Source organism: Triticum dicoccoides, chromosome 2B (assembly GCF_002162155.2).
Source record: "Triticum dicoccoides isolate Atlit2015 ecotype Zavitan chromosome 2B, WEW_v2.0, whole genome shotgun sequence".
Classification (NCBI taxonomy): Eukaryota; Viridiplantae; Streptophyta; class Magnoliopsida; order Poales; family Poaceae; genus Triticum; species Triticum dicoccoides.
The window spans coordinates 511,268,983-511,291,470 of NC_041383.1; positions in this window are offsets into that span (position 1 = coordinate 511,268,983).

Consider the following 22,488-nt stretch of genomic DNA (forward strand, 5'->3'; position numbering starts at 1 on the left):
TGATCCTCTTCTATTACGGTCGACTGGTCAGGTCGAGTTGTTCTCCCTTAGTATACTTTGAATCTGTCAGGTCAGGTCGACTTGTTCTTCTTTACTATATGTTGAAGTTGTCATCTGCAAAGTGTCATCACTTCTGAAGCTCTCATATTTTGAGTAGTAGGCCACATTATATTAATGCACACAACAAATTAAAGCATGCATGACATCTCTTAAAAGAATTGCAGAGATAGCACAAATGGGTTTACACGGAAGCAGTATTGGATTAGAATCACTTCTGCATTACAAAGATAATCTCACTTGTTTTTATGTTTTCATGCATGTAAGATATTGAACATTATCAAAATGAATATGAGAATGGGCGCACGAGAGGAATATTGTAGAATAATCCACTAGCTAACAAACTTGGCATGGTGGAGGATGGCCTATCTTCTTCACCCATCAAGGTGCTTGCTCTAACTTGGCAAGGTTGTATTGGTCGCACATATTTTGCATCTGACCTCTTGCATTACTTCTACTTTGTTACACCATCTGCTTAGTTTAAGAATCTTATATGAGTATATGCCATACCTATCGATTTTCTGTACCTATTCCCTGTGTCGTCACACTATGTTTTTCGAGTAAAATGTTGTTCTTTCATAATAGATGTCCAAAAGGAAGAGGGTGAGTGCAGATCCTCAAGGAGTATAAACTAGGTATTTGGAAAAGGTAGTGATACCTGTTAAATCAGATAGATTAGCAGCCACAGAAAACACAGGACCAAGTGTACCACACTTTACCCCTACTCCAGTGGCCAAACCCCTATTAGAACTGTTGAGAGCACAGCGTCAGGTACTGTTGCTACCTCTTGAGCATGCGTTGGTTTTTCCCTTGAAGAGGAAAGGGTGGTGCAGCAAAGTAGCGTAAGTATTTCCCTCAGTTTTTGAGAACCAAGGTATCAATCCAGGAGGAGGCTCCTCAAAAGTCCCTCGTACCTACACAAACAAACAAGAACCTCGCAACCAACACGATAAAGGGGTTGTCAATCCCTTCACGGTAACTGATAGAGATAATAAGATAAGATAAATATTTTTGGTATTTTTATGATATAGATTGGAAAGTAAAAGATGCAAATAAAAGTAGATCGGAAACTTATATGATAAAAGATAGACCCGAGGGCATAGGTTTCACTAGTGGCTTCTCTCAAGATAGCATAAGTGTTAAGGTGGGTGAACAAATTACTGTCGAGCAATTGATAGAAAAGTGCATAGTTATGAGATTATCTAGGCATGATCATGTATATAGGCATCACGTCCGCAACAAGTAGATCGAAACAATTCTGCATCTACTACTATTACTCCACACATCGACCGACTCCTGCCTGCATATAGAGTATTAAGTTCATAAGAACAGAGTAACGCATTAAGCAAGATGCCATGATGTAGAGGGATAAACTCATGCAATATGATATAAACCCCATCTTTTTATCCTTGATGGAAACAATACAATACGTGCATTGTTGCCCCTGCTGTCACTGGGAAAGGACACCGCAAGATTGAACCCAAAGCTAAGCACTTCTCCCATTGCAAGAAAGATCAATCTAGTAGGCCAAACCAAACTGATAATTCGAAGAGACTTGCAAAGATAACCAATCACACATAAAAGAATTCAGAGAAGATTCAATTATTTCTCATAGATAAACTTGATCATAAACCCACAATTCATCGGATCTTGACAAACATACCGCAAAAAGAGTTACATCAAATAGATATCCAAGAAGATCGAGGAGAACTTTGTATTGAGATTCAAAGAGAGAGAAGAAGCCATCTAGGTAATAACTATGGACCCAAAGGTTTGTGGTAAACTACTCACAACTCATCAGAGAGGCCTTGCAGATGATGTAGAGGCCCTCCATGGTCGATTCCCCCTCCGACGGAGCGCCGGCGCAGGCTCCAAGATGGGATCTCATGGATACAGAAGCTTGCGGCGGTGGAATTAGGTTTTCGTGGTGCTCCTGGATGTTTTTAGGGTACGTAGATATATATAGGCGAAGGAAGTCGGTCAGGGGAGCCACAAGGGGCCCACGAGGCAGGGGGCGCACCCACCCCCATAGGGCGTGCCGGCCACCCTCGTGGCCTCCTCGGCTGCTTCTTGACGTCCACTCCAAGTCTCCTGGATTGCGTTTGTTCCAAAAAGATTGCTCCGAAAGGTTTCATTCCGTTTGGACTCAGTTTGATATTCCTTTCCTTCAAAACACCGAAATAGGCAAAAAAACAACAATTTGGGTTGGGCCTCCGGTTAGTAGGTTAGTCCCAAAAATGATATAAAAGTGTAAAGTAAAGCCCATAAACATCCAAAACGGGTAATATAATAGCATAGAACAATCAAAAATTATAGATTCGCTGGAGATGTATCAGGCATCCCCAAGCTTAAGTCTTGCTCGTCCTCGAGTAGGTAAATGATGAAAACAAATTTTTTTATGTGGAATGCTACCTAGCATAATTCTCAATTTAATTTTCTTTATTGGGGCATGATTGTTCAGATCCAAATGATTCAAGATAAAAGTCCATAAAACTTAAAAATGGTAATACTTCAAGCATACTAACAAATAATCATGTCTTATCAAAAAAGCATAGCCAAAGAAAGCTTATCCCTACAAAATCATATAGTTAGGCCATGTTCATTTTCATTACACAAAATACTCCCATCAAGCACAACCCCGATTTCAGCCAAGCAATTGGTTCATACTTTTTCACGCGCTTCAGCTTTTTCAACTCTTACGCAATGCATGAGCGCAAGCTATGGACATAGCACTATATGTGGAATAGGGTGGTGGTTGTGAAGACAAAAAAGGGAGAAGATAGTCTCACATCAACTAGGCATATCAACGGGCTATGGAGATGCCCATTAATAGATATCAATGTGAGTGAGTTGAGATTGCCATGCAACAGATGCACTAGAGCTATAAATATATGAAAGCTCAACAAAAGAAATAAGTGGGTGTGCATCCAACTTACTTGCTCAAGAAGACCTAGGGCATTTTGAGGAAGCCCATCATTGGAATATACCAGACAAGTTCTATAATGAAAAATTCCCACTAGTATATGAAAGTGACAACATATGAGACTCTCTATCATGAAGACCATGGTGCTACTTTGAAGCACAAGTGTGGAAAAGAGATAGTAGCATTGTCCCTTCTCTCTTTTTCTCTCATTTTTTTCTTTTCTTTTTTTTATTTTTTTATTTTTTTACTTGGTGGGCTTATTTGGCCTCTTATTTATTTATTTATTTATTTATTTATTTGGGCTTCTTTTATTTTTTATAAAGTCCGAAGTCTCATCCCGACTTGTGGGGGAATCATAGTCTTCATCATCCTTTCCTCACTTGGGACAATGCTCTAATAATGAAGATCATCACACTTCTATTGATTTACAACTCAATACTTAGAAAAAAAATATGACTCTACGTGAATGCCTCTGACGGTGTATCGGGATATGCAATGAATCAAGAGAGACATGTATGAAAAATTATGAAGGTGGCCTTGCCACAAATACGATGTCAACTACATGATCATGCAAAGAGCAATATGACAATGATGGGGCGTGTCATAATAAACGGAACGGTGGAAAGTTGCATGGCAATATATCTCAGAATGGCTATGGAAATGCCATAATAGGTAGGTATGGTGGCTGTTTTGAGGAAGGTAAATGGTGGGTGCATGATACCGGCGAAAGCTGCGCGGTATAATAGAGGCTAGCAATGGTGGAAGGGTGAGAGTGCGTATAATTCATGGACTCACATTAGTCATAAAGAACTCATATACTTATTGCAAAAGTCTACTTGCCCTCGAAGCAAAGTACTACTATGCATGCTCCTAGGGGAAGGGTTGGTATGAGTTAACCATCGCACAATCCTGACCTCCACACATAAGGAAGACAATTAAAAGAGCACCACATGCAACAAATTTGTCACACAACTTTTACCATACGTTCATGATACAAGACTTGCCAACCTTAACACAAGTATTTCTCAATTTCATAATTACCCAACTAGCATGACTCTAACATTACCACCTTTATATCTCAAAACAATTATCAAGCATCAAATTGATCATAGTGTTTAATGCACTTTCTATGATAGTTTTTATTATACCCAACCTGGATGCCCATCATTCTAGGACCAAATTTATAACCATAGCAAATACCATGCTGTTCTAAAAGACTCTCAAAATGATATAAGTGAAGCATGAGAGATCAAATTTTTTTACAAAATAAAGCCACCGCCGTGCTCTAAAAACATATAAGTGAAGCACTAGAGCAAATCTTGTCTAGCTCAAAAGATATAAGTGAAGCACATAGAGTATTCTAATAAATTCCAAATCATGTCTGTCTCTCTCAAAAGGTGTGTACAACAAGGATGATTGTGGTAAACTAAAAAGTAAGAACTCATATTACACAAGACTCTCCAAGCAAAACACATATCATGTGGTAAATAAAAATATAGCTCCAAGTCAAGTTACCGATAGACAAAGACGAAAGAGGGGATGCCTTCCGGGGCATCCCCAGGCTTAGGCTTTTGGTTGCCTTGAATATTTTGGGGTGCCATGGGAATCCCCAAGCTTAGGCTCTTGCCACTCCTTATTCCATAGTCCATCAAATCTCTACCCAAAACTTGAAAACTTCACAACACAAAACTCAACAGGAAATCTCATAAGCTCCGTTAGTGCAAGAAAGAAAAACCACCACATAAGGTACTGTAATGAAATCATTATTTATTTATATTGGTGTTAAACCTACTGTATTCCAACTTCTCTATGGTTCATACCCCCTGATACTAGCCTTAGATGCATCAAAATAAGCAAACAACACACAAAAAACAGAATCTGTCAAAAACAGAACAGTCTGTAGCAATCTGTAACTTTCGAATACTTCTGGAACTCTAAAAACCCTACCAAAATAGTAAGTCCTAGTAAATTTGTCTATGATCTACAGCAAAAAGAATCAACGCAAAGCACATTTATGTGATTTATTAGATTTTTCTCGTGCGCGCAGAAGTTTCTGTTTTTCCGCAGAATCACATTAACTATCACCATAAGTTATCCTATAGGTTCTACTTGGCACAAACACTAATTAAAACATAAAACCACATCTAAACAGAGGATAGATGAAATATTCATTGAATAACAGAAAGGAAAATATTGGGTTGTCTCCCAACAAGCGCTTTTCTTTAAAGCCTTTTAGCTAGGCATTGATAATTTTAATGATGCTCATATGAAAGACAAGAATTGAAGCGCAAAGAGAGCATCATGAAACATGTGACAAACACATCTAAGTCTAACATACTTCCTATGCATAGGCATATTATAAGCAAACAAATTTGCAAGGCAAGCAAAAACTAGCATATGCAAGGAAGAAGAAAGAGACGATAGCAATCTCAACATGACGAGAGGTAATTTAGTAAGATAAAAATTTCTACGACCATATTTTCCTCCTTCATAATAATTAAATGTAGGATCATAGGCAAATTCAACAAAACATCTATCACATAACATATTCCCAACATGATCCACATGCATGTGAAGTTGACACTCTTCCAAAATAGTGGGATTATCATTAACTAAAGTCATGACCTCTTCAAACCCACTTTTATCAAAAATACCATAAGATTGAACATACTCCAAATATGTGGGATCTAAAGTTGACACTCTTCCAAAACCACTTTCAATATTATTGCAAGCACTATTATCAATCTCATATTCATCATGGGGGTTAAATAAATTTTCAAGATCAAAAGAAGAATCACCCCAATCATGATCACTCCAACAAGTAGTAGACATGGCAAAACTAGCATCCCCAAGCTTAGGGTTTTGCATATTATTAGCACAATTGACATCAATAGAATTTATAGTAAAATCATTGCAATCATGCTTTTTATTCAAGGAGCTATCGTGAATCTCTTCATAAATTTCTTCATCAAGATTTTCAGATTCACGAATTTCAAGCAAAACCTCATAAAGATAATCTAGTGCACTCAAATCACTAGAATTTGGTTCATCATAATTGGATCACTTAAAAAGATTCGCAAGCGGATGAGGATCCATAGATCTTAGGTTCTCTATAACCAACGCGATAAAGGGGTTGTCAATCCCTTCACGGTAACTTGCAAAAGTGAGATCTGATAGAGATAATAAGATAAGATAAATTTTTTTGGTATTTTTATGATATAGATTGGAAAGTAAAAGATGCAAATAAAAGTAGATCGGAAACTTATATGATAAAAGATAGACCCCGGGGCCATAGGTTTCAGTAGTGGCTTCTCTCAAGATACCACAAGTATTACGGTGGGTGAACAAATTACTGTCGAGCAATTGATAGAAAAGTGCATAGTTATGAGAGTATCTAGGCATGATCATGTATATAGGCATCACGTCTGCAACAAGTAGATCGAAACGATTCTGCATCTACTACTATTACTCCACACATCGACCGACTCCTGCCTGCATCTAGAGTATTAAGTTCATAAGAACAGAGTAACGCATTAAGCAAGATGACATGATGTAGAGGGATAAACTCATGCAATATGATATAACCCCCATGTTTTTATCCTCGATGGCAACAATACAATACGTGCCTTGCTGCCCCTGCTATCACTGGGAAAGGACACCGCAAGATTGAACCCAAAGCTAAGCATTTCTCCCGTTGCAAGAAAGATCAATCTAGTAGGCCAAACTAAACTGATAATTTGAAGAGACTTGCAAAGACAACCAATCACACATAAAAGAATTCAGAGAAGATTCAATTATTTCTCATAGATAAACTTGATCATAAGCCCACAATTCATTGGATCTCGATAAACATACTGCAAAAAGAGTTACATCGAATAGATCTCCAAGAAGATCGAGGAGAACTTTGTATTGAGATTCAAAGAGAGAGAAGAAGCCATCTAGCTAATAACTATGGACTCGAAGGTCTGTGGTAAACTACTCACAACTCATCGAAGAGGCCTTGCAGATGATGTAGATGCCCTCCATGGTCGATTCCCCCTCCGACAGAGTGCTGGCGAAGGCTCCAAGATAGGATCTCACGGATACAGAAGGTTGCGACGGTGGAATTAGGTTTCGTGGTGCTCCTGGATGTTTTCGGGGTACGTAGATATATATAGGCGAAGGAAGTCGGTCAGGGGAGCCATGAGGGGCCCACGAGGTAGGGGCATGCCCACCCCCATAGGGTGCACCGACCACCCTCGTGGCCTCTTCGGCTGCTTCTTGACGTCCACTCCAAGTCTCCTGGATTGCATTTGTTCCAAAAAGATCGCTCCCGAAGGTTTCATTCCGTTTGGACTCCGTTTGATATTCCTTTCCTTCAAAACACTGAAATAGGCAAAAAACACCAATTCGAGCTGGGCCTCTGGTTAGTAGGTTAGTCCCAAAAATGATATAAAAGTGTAAAGTAAAGCCCATAAACATCCAAAACGGGTAATATAATAGCATGAAACAATAAAAAATTATGGATACGTTGGATACGTATCAACTGGCTATGATATCAATTCAAAATTGGAACTCTTAAATTTCTGCATCTGCCTTACCTTCTCTCTTGTATGAAAACTAATTTCAGATGAATCTCCTTGCTCAAAGAATCATACGATCTCACAACAATACTGGCTCTGCATTGCTCTTGTCAGTACCTCTCTCCCTTTTGCCTTGTAACGTTGTACTTAATTAATTGCTATTTGATTATGTATCATCAGTATGCACCTGAGGTCCATTATCCTTTGTTTCTTCCAATATTATTTGATCTATATTTACTCTTTGCAAAATGTAGAATAATGGCAACGCTTATAAAGAATTTGCTTTGGAGGATTTATTGAATTATCCTTCAATCAACATGGAGAAGGGCTTTGTCCAGCCCGTGTTAACATGTAATGTAAGTTCAACCTTCTCAAGCCTTCAAACTTTGTTCTAGTATAGATTTGGATAGGCATCATTTCCTCCACTATTGTTTGCTTTGTTGTTTACATCTGATTGGATGTTTGCAACAACTACCAATTTCAAATTGTAGTTGTAAAAACATGTTCCTTATGCAGAACAGATCCATTTATTTGCTTATATAATTGTGAAACCTGTTACGTGTCTCCTTATTTCTCTTTCAGAGTCATATCTCTTATGCCAGGCAGAAATTTAGGGAAGATAGTGAGCCAAACCATCTTGAGGACAGTGAGTTGACCCCAAGGTCCTGTCTTGATGAAGACAGTGAGTTCAAGCTACTCACTAGCAGGTGTGAGACAACCTCTGTGCAGTCGCTGCCTCAATCAGTTCGACTTCTTCTGTCTCAACTTAAAGCGGAAAGGCTTGCTGTAGCTCAGCTTTAACTTGAAGTCAAAGATGTAATGAAGATGTGAGAGGACTGCCTTGCGCACCATCATGCCATACAGCTACAGGTGATGCATCTATCGTTGACACAACTGAGGTCTAATCAGCTTGTTCGACTGTTTGGGGGGCCTGACCTGGCTAGGCCTAGTGCCTTCTAAAGTGCTCTCAGTTTTGTATATTCTTTTGTCGGCACGTTTATTTGCGCTCGTGATGAACTTTGATGCCCAGTGGATGTAATATGTGTAATAGCCGTGATAGCCTAGTGTAAGTTTGCTGCTTATTTATTTCCTTGTTGTCTTTTTTATTTGTTTGCTTGTAGTCAGTGTAGTTCTTTTTTTACGGTTTGCTAGTGGCCCCAATAACCTATTTTTTAAAACTAGGCCCCAATAACCATGGGCTACATATTTACTATAGTGACACTGGGCCTCTTATGGGCCGTAGAAACAATGGGCCTTCTACGGGCCAGAGAAACAATGGGCCTTCTACGGGTCGTAGAAACAATGGGCCTTCTACGGGCCGTATCATCAATGGGCCTTATACGAGCCATATTATCGATTGGCCAAACATGGGCCAATAACAGACCACATTATGGCCGTAAACAGGCTAGAGTTGGAATCATCCGTTCATGGGCTGACCATAACAGGCCGTCGTTAATAGGCCGTATTTGATGATGTTATGAAAATGGCCCAACGTATTAACGGGCCACAAACGGGCCGACTGTAACCACGGGCTGAATTTGGCCCACAAGCAGAAAATGGCAGTAACGGCCCGTAAGTAACCGAATCCTGGAAATGAGCCCAAGAATAAAAGGGCCTTGAGAAGGCCGAAAGATAACATGGCCTAGAAACGGCCCAATGGAATAATGGTCTGTTGATGGGTATAAAGTGATACACTGTTCATTACGGGCCAGTTTCACCACGGGTTGTTAGTGGGCCAAGAGTTACGAAGGGCCTCATATGGGCCGAAAGACGTCATGGGCCATACCTGGGCCGGAAGTTAAAACGGGGTGGAATAATATTGGACGGCCCAGATGACGCTACTAGGCCTAATTTGGATAGGCCGTAACGGGTCCTATGTTAGTGGGCTGTAAATGGGCTATATGCGAACTGGCCGCTAACAGGATTTCCGTGGGCCGGCCCGCCACCTTTTGACCAAGTCAAACTGGCTGGACTTCTCACAGGAATGGGCCTCTGTTGGGCCGTGCCACGTGTCGATGTATAATAGGCGCCTTCGGTCCAATGAGTGGATGACATCTGTCCCAACGGTGAGACGACAAGTGTTTCCTCCAGCCAATGATGATTTTACACATGGAAAATCCCCATTGGTCGGGGCTGTTAATGGGTTATCGGATCCAAAACCGGACCCATAGCTTAACGACGTTCTGTTACGGTGGATGCCACGTGTCGGTCACCCTTGACGAAAGCACTTCTATGATGCGCGATTTATCGTCATGGAAGTGAACACTTCTGTGATGATAATTTTGGTAATGTCATGGAACACTTCTACGACAGCACGGGTATGACTATCTTAATTCTGTCATAAAATCGTCATGGATGTACATGCATGACAAAAAACGCGACCTACTGTGACAAACACGTATCATCACAGAAGTGTAGTTTTTTGTAGTGTTTATAGTAGAAGCACTCAGTTTCAAGCTTGGGTCCAGCTTTGGGTTTCTACCCGGGAGTGACAACTTGCTTGCCATTCTTCTTGAAGTTTCCTTTTTTCCTTTGCCCTTTTTCTTGAAACTAGTGGTCTTGTTAACCATCAACACTTGATGTTTGTCGGTGTCAAAACCGGCGGATCTCGGGTAGGGGGTCTCGAACTGTGCGTCTAAGGCTAATGGTAACAAGAGGTGGGGGGACACAATGTTTACCCAGGTTCGAGCCCTCTCGATGGAGGTAATACCCTACTTCTTGCTTGATTGATCTTGATGATATGAGTATTACAAGAGTTGATCTACCACGAGAAGCTAGCCTATGGTTATGATTGTCCTTTACCTACGGACTAAACCCTAGAAAGTAGCCTATGGTTATGATTGTCCTTTATCTACGGACTAAACCCTTTGGTTTATATAGACACCGGAGGGGACTAGGGTTACACAGAGTTGATTACAGAGAATATAATCTTCATATCCGAATCGCCAACCTTGCCTTCCACACAAAGGAGAGTCCCATCTGGACACGGGACGAAGTCTTCTATCTTGTATCTTCATAGCCCAACAGTCCGGCATACGCATACATTCCGGCTATCCGAGGACCCCTTAATCCAGGACGCCCCCAGTAGCCCCTGAACCAGGCTTCAATGACGATGAGTCCGGCGCGCAGATTGTCTTCGGCATTGCAAGGCGGGTTTTCTCCGAATACTCCAAAGTAGATCTAGAACACAAGAATCGTGTCCAGCTCTGCAAAATAAATTCCATACAACAACATGGAGAACATAACGTTTTCACGAATCTAATCTGCTGACAGCTTTTATGACAGGAACTTACGTCATTATCCAGCCATTATTGTGTTTTTTGGCCTACTGATTCACGCTTCATGAGGCGGTTTTATTAGCACGTCTTGTCGAAGCGGAGATCATGTCCCCTTATTACAGGATTCTCATCAACACGGGCGTGGGTAACCCAACCATTCCATTGGTACAATTCCTTGTGAATAGGCATATTTTAAGGCCACGTAGGGGACGCTTGATATTCATCACCTCTATAAAGAGGCCAGGATCTGTCCTTCCTTCGTCTACGCTAGTCCCTTCCTCCCCTCCTACCTTGAGTTCTAACACCCAAGAATCAATCCGGTCGCTTTGAGCTTCCACCCATGTTTGAACACAACCTTCAAGGCCGGTGGATGGCCTCTTCTGTCATAGAGGAAGACATCTCGAAGCTCAGGGAGGCGAGATATTTGACCGCAGAGATCTACCACAGGCTTCCCGCTCAAGGGAAGGTTATTCCTACTCCCAGATCCAATGGGAGGGTCGTTTTCATCTCTCACTTCCTTCGAGGGCTTGGGTTTGCACTTCATCCCTTTATTCGAGGGGTCATGTTTTATTACGGGCTAGATTTCCACGATCTAGCCCCGGACTCTCTTCTCCACATCTCGGTATTTATCACCACATGCGAAGCTTTCCTCTGTATTTCCCCACACTTCGGCTTATGGCTTAAGACTTTCGAAGCAAAACTAAAGGTAATCAACGGGGAACAAGTAGAGTGCGGAGGAGCTTTAATACGCAAGCTTAGCAACTCCGCTTGGCCAGAGGGCTCTGAGGGAGTCTTGGATAAGGGGGTATCCGGACAGCCGGACTATATACTTTGGCCGGACTATTGGACTATGAAAATACAAGATTGAAGACTTCATCCTATGTCAGGATGGGACTCTCCTTGGCATGGAAGGCAAGCTTGGCGATCCGGATTATAGATCTCCTTCTCTGTAACCGACTCTGTGTAACCCTAGCCCCCTCCAGTGTCTATATAAACTGGAGGGTTTAGTCCGTAGGACAACAACAATCATACCATAGGCTAGCTTCTAGGGTTTAGCCTCTCTGATCTCGTGGTAGATCAACTCTTGTAATACTCACATCATCAAGATCAATCAAGCAGGAAGTAGGGTATTACCTCCATCGAGAGGGCCCGAACCTGGGTAAACATGTGTCCCCAGTCTCCTGTTACCATTAGCCTTAGACGCATAGTTCGGGACCCCCTACCCGAGATCCGCAGGTTTTGACACCGACATTGGTGCTTTCATTGAGAGTTCCTCTGTGTAGTCGCTGTAAGGATCGATGGATTCTCCAACCTTCAACAATGCCGTCCAGGGTGAGACTTTTCTCCTCGGACAGATTTTCGTGTTGGCGGCTTCGCACTGCGGGCCAACTCGCTTGGCCACCTAAAGCAGATCGACAGCTGCACCCCTGGCCGTCAGGTCAGGTTTCGAAACCTAAACTACACTGCCGACATCCGCGGAGACTTGATCTTCGACGAATTCGGGCCCATGTCAGGAGCGCCAAACGATCACAACGTGCATGATCTAGATCTCCCGTCGGATAGTATTCGGAACATCGCGCCTACTATGGCTCCGGACTTTGTTCCAGAGAAGATCGTGCCTTTCGAGGACGGGTGGATGGACCCCGGCCCGGAGGCCGCACACTCATCGGCGTTGGAGCTGAACACAGACTCCGCTCCGAAGGAGATCTGTGTCTCCGGACCCCCGGAATCATCTTCGGTTGTGGGTTCCGGACCGCGCGCACCCATGCCCATCGAATCTGATTGGGCCCCAATCATGGAGTTCACTGCCGTGGATATCTTTCAGCACTCACCCTTTGGCGATGTGCTAAATTCATTAAGGTCTCTCTCTCTGTCAGGAGATTCCTGTCCGAACTATGTTCGGCTCGAGTGGGAAGCAGGTAACGAATAAATTCATCACCCACCCACCACCCACTTCATAGCCACGGTCGATGATTTGACCAACGTGCTTAACTTCAACTCAGAAGACATCAACGGTATAGACGACGATGCGGGAGAAGAACAGGAACCACCGCCCACAGGACGCTGGACTGCCACCTCTTCATATGATGCTGGACTGCCACCTCTTCATATGATATATATATATATATATATATATGGTGGATACTCCCAAAGAAAACAATGGCAAAGAGGCAACAGGAGATAACCCCTCAGGGAAGAAATCAAAGCATGGGCGTCATCGGCGTCGCTCCAAGCCCCGCCACAGCAACACCGGCACTAGAGAAGAAAATCCAGATGGTGCCGAAGAGGAATACAATCCGGATCAGCCCACCTTCGAGCAAGCCGAACAGGAACGGGGGCAGGTCAGCCCAGATGAATAGGCGACAGACGTATACTTGGAGGATGATAACTATATGCCTCCCTCCGAAGATGAGGTGAGCCTCGGTGACGATGAATTCGGCGTACCGGAGGATCCCATAGAGCAGGAGCGCTTCAAGCGCCGACTTATAGCCACTACAGAAAGCCTAAAAAAGAGGCAGAAGAGCCTGAACTTCCAGCACAAGATGAGGTTGACCGGCCACCTCGTGGGCGGGATAAAACGACATACCAGCCCGCACCCCCACGCCGGTTCACTATGGCCCGTGGCAACACGCAGGACCTGCGAGACATATTGGAAAACAACGCAGGACAACCAAGATCGATCTACGGATCACGAGGGCGCGTCACAACACATGACGATGATTGTCATGCCGGATACACTAATAATAAATCCGGCCGGGCCGAACATAATCGACCAGACCTAGCGGGACTGCGTCGTGACATAGCCTGGCATAGAGGCGCCGCACACCCCCTTCGCTTCACTGTTGAAGTAATGGAACATGAATTCCCAGAAGGGTTTAAACCTGCCAACATCGAGTCATACGATGGCACAACAGACCCCGCGGTGTGGATCGAAGATTTCCTTCTCCACATTCACATGGCTCACGGTGATGACCTACATGCCGTCAAGTATCTCCCACTCAAGCTTAAAGGGCCAGCCAGACATTGGCTGAACAGCCTGCCAGCAAACTCCATTGGCAGTTGGGAAAATCTTGAGGACACATTCCTCGATAACTTCCAGGGCACCTACGTGCGACCACCGGATGCTGATGACTTAAGTCACATTACCCAACAGCCTGGAGAGTCAGCCAGGAAATTTTGGAGTCGGTTCCTAACTAAAAAGAACCAAATTGTCGACTATCTAGACGCCGAGGCCCTGGTGGCCTTTAAGCATAATATCCGTGATGAGTGGCTTGCCCGACACATCGGCCAAGAAAAACCGAAGTCCATGGAGGTCCTCATGACATTAATGACCCGCTTTTGTCCGGGCGAGGACAGCTGGCTGGCTCGCAGTAACACCACACCAGGAAACACTAGCACTTCAGATATCCGCAACAGTAACAAAAAGCCACGGCGCAATAGACATAAGCATCGGAAAAATGGCGACAATGCCGAAGATACGGCAGTCAATGCCAGATTCAGCAACTCCAAATCCGGTCAGTGGAAGAAGTCATTTAAAAGAAACAATCCGGGATCATCCAGTCTGGACCGCATACTCGACCGCTCGTGCCAGATTCACGGCACCCCCGATAAACCAGCCAATCACACTAACAGAGATTGCTGGGTGTTCAAACAGGCCGGCAAGATAAATGCCGAGAACAGGGACAAGGGGTGCTACCTCTTGAGCACTGCGTTGCATTTCCCCGAAGAGGAGAGGATGATGCAGTAAAGTAGCGTAAGTATTTCCCTCAGTTTTTGAGAACCAAGGTATCAATCGAGTAGGAGATCACACACAAGTCCCTCGTACCTACACAAAACGATAACAACTCGCAACCAACACTTAGGGGTTGTCAATCCCTTCACGGTCACTTACGAGAGTGAGATCTGATAGAGATAATATTTTTGGTATTTTTGATAGATAGATGCAAAGTAAAAAGTAATACGCAAAGTAAAACAAAGCAAGTAAATAAAGTAATGGAGATTGATATGATGAGAATAGACCCTGGGGCCATAGGTTTCACTAGTGGCTTCTCTCAAGAGCATAAGTATTCTACGGTGGGTGAACAAATTACTGTTGAGCAATTGATAGAAAAGCGAATAATTATGAGATTATCTAGGTATGATCATGTATATAGGCATCACATCCAAGACAAGTAGATTGAAATGATTCTTCATCTACTACTATTACTCCACTCATCGACCGCTATCCAGCATGCATCTAGAGTATTAAATAAAACAGAGTAACGCCTTAAGCAAGATGACATGATGTAGAGGGATAAATTCATGCAATATGATAAAAAACCATCTTGTTATCCTTGATGGCAACAATACAATACGTGCCTTGCAACTCTTTCTGTCACTGAGTAAGGACACCGCAAGATTGAACCCAAAGCTACACACTTCCCCCATTGCAAGAACTACCAATCTAGTTGGCCAAACCAAACGGATAATTCGGAGAGACTTGTAAAGATAACTCAATCATACATAAAAGAATTCAGAGAAGAATCAAATATTGTTCATAGATAAGCTGGATCATAAACCCACAATTCATTGGTCTCAACAAACACACCGCAAAAAGAAGATTACATCAAATAGATCTCCACAAGAGAGGGGGAGAACATTGTATTGAGATCCAAAAAGAGAGAATAAGCCATCTAGCTAATAACTATGGACCCGAAGGTCTGAAGTAAACTACTCACACATCATCGAAGAGGCTATGGTGATGATGTAGAAGCCCTCCGCGGAAGATGCCCTCTCTGGCGGAGCTCCGGAACAGGCCCCAAGATGGGATCTCGCGGATACTGAAGGTTGCGGTGGTGGAATTAGGTTTTTGGCTCCATATCTGATCTGACGGGGGTACGTAGGTATATATAGGAGGAAGGAGTACGTCGGTGGAGCTCCGAGGGGCCCACGAGATAGGGGGCGTGCCCAGGGGGGCGCACCCTCCAGCCTCGTGACCTCCACGGCTGTTCCTTGGAGCAGGGTCCAAGTCTCCTGGATCACGTTCGGTGAGAAAATCACGTTCCCGAAGGTTTTATTCCGTTTGGACTCCGTTTGATATTCTGTTTCTTCGAAATACTAAAATAGGCAAAAAACAACAATTCTAGGCTGAGCCTCCGGTTAATAGGTTAGTCCCAAAAATAATATAAAAGTGGAAAATAAAGCCCAATATAGTCCAAAACAGTAGACAAAGTAGCATGGAGTAATCAAAAATTATAGATACGTTGGAGACGTATCAAGCATCCCCAAGCTTAATTCCTGCTCGTCCTCGAGTAGGTAAATGATAAAAAAGAATTTTTGATGCAGAGTGATACTTTGGCATAATTTCAATGTAAATCTTCTTAATTGTGACATGAATATTCAGATCCAAAAGATTCAAGACAAAAGTTCATATTAACATAAAAGTAATAATACTTCAAGCATACTAATCAAAGCAATCATGTCTTCTCAAAATAGCATGGTTAAAGAAAGTTATCCCTACAAAATCATATAGTCTGGCTATGCTCTATCTTCATCACACAAAGTATTTAATCATGCACAACCCCGGTGACGAGCCAAGCAATTGTTTCATACTTTAGTAATCTCAAACTTTTTCAACTTTCACGCAATACATGAGCGTGAGCCATGGACATAGCACTATAGGTGGAATAGAATGGTGGTTGTGGAGAAGACAAAAAGGAGAATATAGTCTCACAACAACTAGGCGTATCAATGGGCTATGGAGATGCCCATCAATAGATATATTTGTGAGTGAGTAGGGATTGCCATGCAAGAGATGCACTAGAGCTATAAATATATGAAAGCTCGACAAAAGAAACTAAGTGGGTGTGCATCCAACTTGCTTGCTCACGAAGACCTAGGGCACTTTTGAGGAAGCCCATCATTGGAATATACAAGCCAAGTTCTATAATGAAAAATTCCCACTAGTATATGGAAGTGACAACATATGAGACTCTCTATCATGAAGATCATGGTTCTTATTCGAAGCACAAGTGTGGAAAAAGGATAGTAGCATTGTCACTTCTCTCTTTTTCTCTCTTTTTTTATTTGGCCTTTCCTTTTTTTTATATGGCCACTCCCTTTTTTATTCGGGCCTTTTCTCTTTTTTTGCCACTCTTTTTTTTCGTCCGGAGTTTCATCCCGACTTATGGGGGAATCATAGTCTCCATCATCCTTTCCTCACTGGGACAATGCTCTAATAATGATGATCATCACACTTTTATTTTTCTTACAACTCAACAATTACAACTCGATACTTAGAACAAGATATGATTCTATATGAATGCCTCCGGCGGTGTACCGGGATATGCAATGAATCAAGAGTGACATGTATGAAAGAATTATGGATGGTGGCTTTGCCACAAATACAATGTCAACTACATGTTCATGCAAAAAGCAATATGACAAAAGTAATGTGTGTCATATGAACGGAACAGTGGAGAGTTGCATGGCAATATATCCTGGAATGGCTATGGAAATGCCATGATAGGTAGGTATGGTGGTTGTTTTGAGAAAGGTATATGGTGGGTGTATGATACCGGCGAAAAGTGCGCGGTATTAGAGAGGCTAGCAATGGCGGAAGGGTGAGAGTGTGTTTAATCCATGGACTCAACATTAATCAAAAGAACTCATGCACTTATTGCAAAAATTTAGAAGTCATCAAAAACCAAAGCATAAAACGCATACTCCTAGGGGGATAGATTGGTAGGAAAAGACCATCGCTTGTCCCCGACTGCCACTCATAAGGAAGACAATCAATAAATAAAATTGTGCTCCGACTTCATCACAAGCGGTTCACCATACGTGCATGCTACGGGAATCACAAACTTCAACAAAAGCATTCTTTAAATTCATAATTACCCCTACTAGCATTGCTTTAATATTATCACCTCCATATCTCAAAACAGTTATCAAGCATCAAACTTATCTTAGTATTCAACACACTCAAAAGAAAGTTTCACAAATCTTGAATACCAAGTATATTATCTTTAAGCAAATTACGATGCTATTAACGACTCTCAAAATAATCTAAGTGAAGCATGAGAGATCAATAGTTTCTTTAAAACAAATCCACCACCGTGCTCTAAAAGATCTAAGTGAAGCACTAGAGCAAAAATTATTACGCTCAAAAGATATAAGTGAAGCACTATGAGCAAAACTATCAAGCTCAAAAGATATAAGTGAAGCACATAGAGTATTCTAGCAAATTCTAAATAATGCATGGCTCTCTTAAAAGGTGTGTACAGAAAGGATGATTGTGGTAAACTAACAAGCAAAGACATGAATAATACAAGACGCTCCAAGCAAAACACTTATCATGTAGTGAATAAAAATATAGCTCCAAGTAAATTACCGATGGAAGTAGACGAAAGAGGGGATGCCTTCCCGGGCATCCCCAAGCTTTAAATTTTTGGTGTCCTTGGATTATATTGGGGGTTCCATGGGCATCCCCAAGCTTAGGCTCTTGCCACTCTTTGTTCCATAATCCATCAAAAGAATTCACCCAAAACTTGAAAACTTCACAACACAAAACTCAATAGAAATCTCGTGAGCTCTGTTTGTGAAAGAAAACAAAAGACTACTTCAAGGTACTGTAATGAACTCATTCTTTATTTATATTGGTGTTAAACCTACTGTATTCCAACTTCCTTATGGTTTATAAACTAATTGATTAGCCATAGATGCATTGAAATAAGCAAACAACACACGAAAAACAGAATCTGTCAAAAACAGAACAGTCTGTAGCAATCTGTAACTAACGCAAACTTATGGAACTCTAAAATTCCAACCAAAATAGGAAGTACTGGACAATTTGTTTATTGATCAGAATCAAAAAGAATCAATGCAAAAGAACATACTTGTGATTTATTGAATTTTTTCTCGTGAGCGCAAAGTTTCTGTTTTTCAGCAGAATCAAATCAACTATCATCATAGCTTATCCTATAGGTTCTACTTGGCACAAACACTAATTAAAACATAAAACCACATCTAAACAGAAAGTAGAAACAAAATTTAACACTAAACAGGAACAAAAACAAAGAACACAAAATAAAATTGGGTTGCCTCCCAACAAGCGCTATCGTTTAACGCCCCTAGCTAGGCATAAAAGCGAAGATAGATCTATGTTTTGCCATCTTTGGTAGGAAATCCATAAGTGGCTCTCATGATAGATTCATATGGTAATTTTATTTCCTTTCTAGGTAAGTGTTCCATACCCTTTTTCAAAGGAAATTGGAATCTAATATTCCCTTCCTTCATGTCAATAATCGCACCAATCGTTCTAAGAAAAGGTCTACCAAGAATAATAGGACATGAAGGATTGCATTCTATATCAAGAACGATAAAATATACAGGCACATAATTCCTATTGACAACAATAAGAACATCATTAATTCTTCCCATAGGCTTTTTAATAGTAGAATCTGCAAGATGCAAATTTAGAGAGCAATCTTCAAAGTCACGGAAATCTAGCAAATCACACAAAGTTTTGGGAATGGTGGAGACACTAGCACCCAAATCACACAAGGCATGAAACTCATAATATTTAATTTTAATTTTGATAGTAGGTTCCCACTCATCATAGAGTTTTCTAGGGATAGAAACTTTCAACTCAAGTTTTTCTTCATAAGATTCCATCAAGGCATCAACAATGTGTTCGGTAAAGGCTTTATTTTGACTGTAAGCATAAGGAGAATCTAGCACGGATTGCAACAAGGAAATACAACCAATCAAAGAGAAATTTTCATAATTAAATTGCTTGAGATCCAAAATAGTGGGTTTAGCAACATCAAGATTTTTATTTCTTTCAATCCCACTTTCATCAATTTCATCATCAAGATCTAGAAACTCGGAATTCTTAGGACGCCTTCTAGGTAAAGGAAGATCATATTCAGTTTCATCAAGATTCATATTGCAAAACAAGGATTTAATAGGGGACATATTAATAACTTTTAGATCTTCATCTTGATTTTCATAGGAATCGGAAGAACGCGCTTTAATAAAGGCATCTTTGGAAGCACGCATCCTAGCGGTTCTTTCCTTGCACTCATCAATGGAAATTCTCATAGCTTTGAGAGACTCATTGATATCATGCTTAGGAGGAATAGATCTAAGCTTTAAAGAATCAATTTCAAGGGAAAATCTATCAACGTTCCTAGCCAAATCATCAACTTTAAGCAATTTTTCTTCAAGCAAGGCATTAAAATTCTTTTGTGAATTCATAAACTCTTTAACACTACTCTCAAATTCAGAGGGCATATTATTAAAATTTCCATAAGAGTTGTTATAGGAATTTCCATAGTTATTAGAAGGATTACTAGGATAAGGCCTAGGATTAAAATTCCCTCTATACACGTTATTTCCAAAACTATTCCTTCCAACAAAATTCACAATCATAGATTCATTATTATTCTGAATGAAAGTAGATAAAGGCATATCATTGGGATCAAGAGAAGTATTTTTAGTAGCAAACATCTTCATAAGTTCATCCATCTTTTCACTCAAAACATTGATTTCTTCTATAGCATGAACTTTTTTACAAGAAGTTCTTTCGGTATGCCATTGAGACTAATTAGCCATAATGTTATCAAGCAATTTTGTAGCATATCCTAACGTAATTTCCATAAACGTGCCTCCCGCGGCCGAGTCTAAAAGATTTCTAGAAGCAAAATTTAATCCGGCATAAAAATTTTGTATGATCATCCATAAATTCAAACCATGAGTAGGGCAATTGCGAAGCATCAATTTCATTCTTTCCCAAGATTGGGCAACATGCTCATGATCAAGTTGTTTAAAATTCATGATATCGTTCCTAAGAGTGATGATCTTAGCAGGAGGAAAATATTTAGAGATAAAAGCATCTTTGCACTTGTTCCAAGAATCAATACTATTTTTAGGCAAAGACGAAAACCAAATTTTAGCACGATCTCTAAGTGAAAACGGAAATAACTTCAATTTGACAATATTGTTATCCGTATCTTTCTTATTTTGCATATCACACAAATCAACAAAATTGTTTAGATGAGTAGCGGCATCTTCACTAGGAAGGCCGGCGAATTGATCTTTCATAACAAGATTCAGCAACCCGGTATTGATTTCACAAGACTCATCATTATTAAGAGGAGCAATCGGAGTACTAAGGAAATCAATATTATTGGTATTCGAGAAATCACACAATTTGGTATTATCTTGTGCCATGGCAACAAGTAATCCAACACACAAGCAAAGGCAAACGAGGAAAAGGCAAAAAGAGAAAGAGAGGAGAAGATTGGGAAAGAGAGCGCGAATAAAACGGCAAGGGTGAAGTGGGGGAGAGGAAAACGAGAGGCAAATAATGTAATGCGAGAGATAGGGATTGTGATGGGTACTTGGTATGGTTTACTTTTGCGCGAACTCCCCAGCAACGGCGCCAGAAATTCTTCTTGCTACCTCTTGAGCACTGCGTTGGATTTCCCCGAAGAGGAGAGGATGATGCAGTAAAGTAGCGTAAGTATTTCCCTCAGTTTTTGAGAACCAAGGTATCAATCCAGTAGGAGATCACACACAAGTCCCTCGTACCTACACAAAACGATAGCAACTCGCAACCAACGCTTAGGGGTTGTCAATCCCTTCACGGTCACTTACGAGAGTGAGATCTGATAGAGATAATATTTTTGGTATTTTTGATAGATAGATGCAAAGTAAAAAGTAATAGGCAAAGTAAAACAAAGCAAGATGAGAATAGACCCTGGGGCCATAGCTTTCACTAGTGGCTTCTCTCAAGAGCATAAGTATTCTACGGTGGGTGAACAAATTACTGTTGAGCAGTTGATAGAAAAGTGAATAATTATGAGATTATCTAGGTATGATCATGTATATAGGCATCATGTCCAAGACAAGTAGATCGAAACGATTCTGCATCTACTACTATTACTCCACTCATCGACCGCTATCCAGCATGCATCTAGAGTATTAAGTAAAACAGAGTAACGCCTTAAGAAAGATGACATGATGTAGAGGGATAAAGTCGTGCAATATGATAAAAAAACCATCTTGTTATCCTCGATGGCAACAATACAATACGTGCCTTAAAACTCTTTCTGTCACTGAGTAAGGACACCGCAAGATTGAACCCAAAGCTACACACTTCTCCCATTGCAAGAACTACCAATCTAGTTGGCCAAACCAAACGGATAATTCGAAGAGACTTGTAAAGATAACTCAATCATACATAAAAGAATTCAGAGAAGAATCAAATATTGTTCATAGATAAGCTGGATCATAAACCCACAATTCATTGGTCTCAACAAACACACCGCAAAAAGAAGATTACATTGAATAGATCTCCACAAGAGAGGGGGAGAACATTGTATAGAGATCCAAAAAGAGAGAAGAAGCCATCTAGCTAATAACTATGGACCCGAAGGTCTGAAGTAAACTACTCACACTTCATCGGAGAGGTTATGGTGATGATGTAGAAGCCCTCCGTGGTAGATGCCCTCTCCGGCGGAGCTCCGGAACAGGCCCCAAGATGGGATCTCGTGGATACAGAAGGTTGCGGTGGTGGAATTAGGTTTTTGGCTCCATATCTGATCTGACGGGGGTACGTACGTATATATAGGAGGAAGGAGTACGTCGGTGGAGCTCCAAGGGGCCCACAAGGTAGAGGGGC